At 37.4% G+C, this 6,000-nt stretch overlaps 1 long non-coding RNA gene across 1 annotated transcript in view; it reads right to left on the bottom strand.

Annotated features, from left to right (window-relative positions):
* Nucleotides 1–232: 232 nt before the first annotated feature.
* The window catches only part of LOC129052384 (uncharacterized), a 42,500-nt gene continuing 36,732 nt past the window's right edge, over nt 233–6,000 (bottom strand). The window contains exons 3-4 of the long non-coding RNA XR_010138815.1: nt 1,897–1,969; nt 233–494 (exon numbers count right to left, since the gene is read on the bottom strand). This is a non-coding gene — a long non-coding RNA (uncharacterized LOC129052384). The remainder of the gene's footprint in view (nt 495–1,896; nt 1,970–6,000) is intronic.

The raw sequence follows: 6,000 nt of genomic DNA, 5'->3' as shown, positions 1-6,000 counted from the left end.
CTGGGATGAGAGGAATGGACATCAGGGTCTAAGGAACGGCTCTTCCTGAACCACCACATATTGAAGTGGAACTTCCCTCCTTCATGCTTTTATAAGGATAAATTGTCAAAGTAGCATCAATCACATTGCATTAATAATTTATCTTGATTTACTACTTTTAAATATTTAGGTAAGTAATAGAAGGAGCTCTAATAACATTCTGGCCCTGGGCACCTTAAATATTAGGGGTGGGTCTGCCAACCATGCTTACATGTCAGCCCTTACTCTAATCAATACTCTCTTGACTTCTATCTCTTTTAATGTCTATTAGCTTTTCTTTTGTCTAAGAACTTGGTTTTTCCAAAAAGCCTGGAGTTTATAATGCAGTTCCACCACAACCACATGTACCCTCCCTTCTGATGGTGCTGTTCTTCTGATGTCCTTGCTATACAAAGCCCAAATGTGGTAGACTTTTGCCAGCTGCATTTATCACTCCTATGCCCATCTTCTGAAAGCTGTTGGAAAAAAATGTATAATTTTGTGGATTTCTGCCACTTCAAATTTATGATATTTAATTTTAGTTTTGTTCTACAAATCCTATAATACCACCCTTGTCAGATGTATTTCCCATCTGCCTGGCTATTTCAAAATTTTATCACTCTTCTCAAGTAGATAATTTTTGGCCTCCTCATCTTCAAGAGATTGCTTTTATTCTATTTCACAGTAAAAATAAAGACTTGAATGTGGAAAGACCCTAAACTCTTAAACATCAAATTATACATACATCTAAATGTTCTGACTTTCTTCCTTCTGTTTTTACAAGTTTGTCTTAAAACTTAATGGGGGTACTTTCTGATCTTTACTGCCACCTTCAGGATGGCCTCATCTACCGTTATCTTCTCCACACCACACTGCGTTATCTCCTTTCTTTCCTATACCTTCAGCTTCTCTTCTCTCTTCTCTCTCTCTCTCTCCCTCTACCATTTTCTCTCTCTCTGCCTGCTGACTTCAAATTGCTCTCAGATAGCAATATCATAAAAAATATTTCTTCATTTATGATGTTATTTGAAGTGAAATTATCTTTTCTACTCATAGACTTGCTCTTTAGGAAATTAACCAGCCACTGCCATTACCTTCTCCCCGTACCTTGATGGCTCAACATACTTCATCCCAGAACCAGCTCTTACTATTTCGCTGAAATTATTTTTTATAAAGTCACCAGTGTCTTTACATGCACTAATCCAAAGGGTGCACTTCAGGCCTTATCTTACCTGACTTCTCTGCAACTTCTGATACTATTGATCAAGTTTTTGATCACTGACACCCTTTTTTTGTTTTTTCTCTACTCCTGCTTCTTCCCTTATGTTTTAGACCTTCCCAAATCTCCATCCCAGGAAAGAATACTTCTTTTGGTGCATTTGGTGTGCAGCAGAGCTTGGTCTTCTTCCCAGTTTTCTTTTCACTTTACAAATCTACTTGAGTCATCTCATTTAGACTGTAACTTTCAACTACCTGCTGACAAGTAGTCACTTATCTTTTTTTCTGGATAGAAAACACCAGTCTTCCTAGACAGTTCTGGATCACTTACTTACTGAGAATGTACATATTCCACAGAGTCCTCAAGCTGAATTCAGGCTTTTCATCCTACCTCATCAAAGCTTGTACTGTCTTACGTATTTATTTTGGAAATTGGTGAAAGCCATCAACATCTTCCAAATTGTCTCAGATCTCTGTGGACAGTCTTTTTCTAGTCTCATTAGCAATGTTTCCATATCCACCAATTCCTTGTACTTCTGTGTCTCTATTTTGTTCTACTTTAGACACCTATCATCAATTAAAGGGAATTCTCTCATAGGCTACTCATTTTTTGCTGGCATTACCTTCCTCCCAACTATACTACATACATGCATGACTTACTTTTCCAACAGTTAAGACAAGGCACATGTCTTCTTTCTTTAAAAGTGTTTAAGGGTCTCCAGTTCTCTATTGCCTATAAAATAAAGTTTTATTTGTATCATGCTTAACTTGACATTGAGAGCCCCTATCATCCCAAGCTCCAACTTCTCATTCTTCTTCATCCATCTCTTATACTCAAGCCATGCCAAAAACTACCTGCTTCCATATACCTATTCCTTTCATGCCTCTACACTTTGTCAGGTCATTTTATCTTTCTGAAGCGTTTTGCCTTTTCCTTGTCTACCTGACAGAGTCATACATACTTTTCAATTTCAGCTGAAGCATTACCCATAAAAACTTGACTTCTCCAAGCAGACATAAGGTCATTTATCATGGTCCAATAATCTTGGTCCTGATTGCAATTTAGCAGGAATTACCATGTAATACAGAACAGTTTTCACAGTGTATGTCAAATGCAATTGACCAAAATGCCAAATGTTGTATTCTAAGGGACCCAGTATCTGTTTCATTATTGCAAAGAATTCTTGGAAAAAAAGGAGATATTATGCTTCTCCCAGTTATCTCAGCTAAGACTATTTTCAAAGAACTGTTTTAAGTGTGTGGGTTATCACAATGTTCCGTACACACTGTTTGCTAATCTCTACATTCTAGACACTATGAAAATTCTTTCACTTTCCTTCAAAATTATGTGTTAAGTCCATTGATGGAATAGGATAATAAATAAGGTTTCATGTCATCATAAAAAACTTCAAGTTGAATATTAGTTAACACAGTTCTTAAAAGCACTTTGCCTAACCAATTATCAGAAATATCTTACTGGCTCCCTTATTTAAAAGCTTCAGTTTCCTGCTCCATTCCCTGGGATCTACTCTTTTTACAAATTTCCTGTTGCCTCTCTCACAGCTGTTTTTTTGTTTTGTTTTGTTTTTTTCTCAGACAACAATGGGCATTTTATTATTGAAATCATCAATACATTAATTAAGGCCTAATACATCTGGAATATAATTGCATACAATTCTTTTTTTAGCTTTTCAATCGTTATTTTTCTTCATTTTATATTTGACTGATACGCAGAAGACTTGTGCAGAAGAGTCTAGCTGTGTCTTTGTTTCAATGTCTTTTCCAGACTCTATACTTAAGGCTTCTTGTAATATATCTAATGGTTTCAGGGTATTTTTTGAACAAAGACTGTTATTTTTCTAAAATGGGCTCTTGGACCATTTTTAGCCTACTTCACATTGACTGTGATCTTAGGGTCACAGATAAAACTTTTCAATTCTTTCCTCACAGAAATTTATACTACTTCCAATAAACATTTCTGAAACAAAAACGTATATGAATACAGTAAATATAAACTTAAAATGTTTGAGTGACAGTTTTATTTCATAATTCAGCTTTAATTAGGTGAAGAATATAAATATTAAAATTAAAATAAGTATTACTTCTTAATTATTTTATGAAAACTAAAATTTCCTCTAAGTTTTTCAGAATATTTCAAAATTTTAGGAACTTCCAATATTTTAATTTTCACTGTTATTTTTAGTATTGGTTAAATAGATAATAGGTGAGATTTATATGCTGCTCTCTGTTCCTGTTGTGTTATCATTAAATTAGACTCTTCTGGTATGTACTTTAATATAATACTACTGTTTTATTTTATTTTATTTTATTTTTTTGAGATGGAGTCTCACTCTCTTGCTCAGGCAGGAGTGCAGTGGAACGATTTTGGCTCGCTGCAACCTCCACCTCCCGGGTTCAAGTGACTCTTCTGCCTCAGTCTCCCAAGTAACTAAGAATACAAGTGCCCACCACCCCACCCAGCTAATTTTGGTATTTTCAGTAGAGACGGGGTTTCATCATGTTGGCCAGGCTGGTCTTGAGTTCCTGACCTCAAGCGATTCGCCCACCTTGACCTCTCAAGATGCTGGGATTACAGGCATGAGCCACCGAGCCTGGCCAATACTAATGTTTTATAATTACACTTTGTCAAAACATCTAGAATTCTATGGCTATTTTCAACAACTTTTGATAATATATTAATAATAATAATGATAAAATGACAACAATAATAGTAACATAATAAAGATAATTATAATTAAAGCTACCACTTTAAGTATTGTTTTATGTGATCATAAAACCAACATTTTATGTAAAGATTATTCTCACTTTTAAGGATACTACCAGCAGGTGTGCTTTTTGGGGGTCCTAGTGTAATTTAAAGAAGATTAAGTTATTTCTGGTCCGGATGAGATAGGATAGGCCTGTTTATTCCTGATCCTCTCAACTAAGTACAACCACAAACACTGGAAGTACTGTAAGAGACAAAGAAAAAATAAAAAGAGAGAGCGCGAACTCTGAAAGAAAGGCAGATGTTAGAGGTCTCAGGATTAAAGAAACAGGTCTTTTGATGCCCACTCAACAGAACAAAGCAAGCCAGGCCCACTGCTTCCCCATCCCCAATTTTGCATCAAAAGGCAGATCAGGTAGGCTCATTCCTCTGCCAGATTGAATAAGAGTCCTTTCGATAACACCAGGCCAGCCCAGCAGTATAAGGAATGGAGACTGATAGTGACACCAGCTGATGACCAAAGCAGACAAGGCTAGTGAACAAGGACTGTGGTTGATTCCCACTTCTCCCTCACCCCTGCCACACACAGGCACACACATTAAGGGAAACCTAGGGGGTCTCGAAGCACTGGGAGGGGGATCTTGCCATCATAACCAGGCTGGCCCAGGAAGCCATCCATCCTTGTGGGTCAGAGACTCCCTTCTTTACCAAGAGACTTTGGTCAACTGAGCAGAAGCAGCAAGGAAAATTCTGCCACAACTAATGCTTGTTCTTGTGTACCTGAGACTCCCCTCCCCAGACACTGGGCTGTGCCCATGAGAGAAAAACCTGTCACAATGAGTGACACTGCCAGGGAAAGACTCTTTCTAAAGGCTGGAGACTCCCTTTTCTAGATCGAGGCACTATGAGTCCAGGCCTAGGAAAGCATCTTCTGGCCACCAGGCAGTACCAGTAGAGACCAGTGAGAGCCCAGTGGCACCCTGTGGCACTCAACAAGCAGACCAAAATAGCACCATAAAGACTCTAAAAATGAAGTTGTCGTTGGAACCACAGTCCATAAAAGTAGGCCAGGCTCTGCTTGCTAAACTTAGACAAGGTGGCTACCTGCTAAAATAAAGACTTCAGTAGGACTTGTAATCTTCTAACAAAAGACAGAATAATGTTATACCACGAATCAGGAAAATCATAACTTGAATGAGAAAACACTATCAAGTGACAACACTGAGCAGAATCAGATGTTGCAATTACCTGATAAGAATTTAGGAGCAATCATCACAAAAATGCTTTAATTGCAAAAAGCAACTAAAAATTCTTTTGAAACAGATGACAAAATTGAAAATATCACATAATTCCATCAATTATTAAAGAGAACCAAATGGAAATTATATAACTAAACAATACAGGGAGGAAAAAATAGCTTCCTAGATAGGATAAATGTAGACTAGAGATGAAAGGAAACAGAATTAGTGAATTTGAGAACAGATCAATAATTGATAGAATTGCTTCACTGCTCTTATGATAAGAGTTCAATATGGATACAAAAAAGCAGAGTGTGTCTGTGAGTCTGAAGAAAAAATGGTTGAAGACCATTGATTAACTAGAGCTCATCAGTTTGTTTGTTTTTTAGTTTATCTCTGAGTTACCCCATGAAGAGAAAGAAAAGACCAGACAGAGACTGAGAGAAAATATATGCAGGCAACATACTCAACAAAGGGCCAGAGTCTAGAATGTATAAAGGACTTAAAACAATGAACAGTAAAAATAATTCAATTATAAAGATACATGAACATGTATTTCACTGAGGAGGACAGATAGCCAATAAATGCGTGAAAAGTTGTTCAACATTGTGTCCGGGGGCAGTGGCTCACACTTGTAATCCCAGCACTTTGGGAGGCCGAGGCAGGCAGATCACGAGGTCAGGAGATCAAGACCATCCTAGCTAACATGGTGAAACCCTGTCTCTAATAAAAAAATACAAAAAAATTAGCTGGATGTGGTGGCGGGCACCTGTAGTCCCAGCTACTCAGGAGGCTGAG

The sequence above is a fragment of the Pongo abelii genome, chromosome 22 (assembly GCF_028885655.2).
Source record: "Pongo abelii isolate AG06213 chromosome 22, NHGRI_mPonAbe1-v2.0_pri, whole genome shotgun sequence".
Taxonomy (NCBI): domain Eukaryota; kingdom Metazoa; phylum Chordata; class Mammalia; order Primates; family Hominidae; genus Pongo; species Pongo abelii.
Note: the sequence above shows the minus strand (reverse complement) of the source record. Positions and strands in the feature narration are given on the sequence as shown.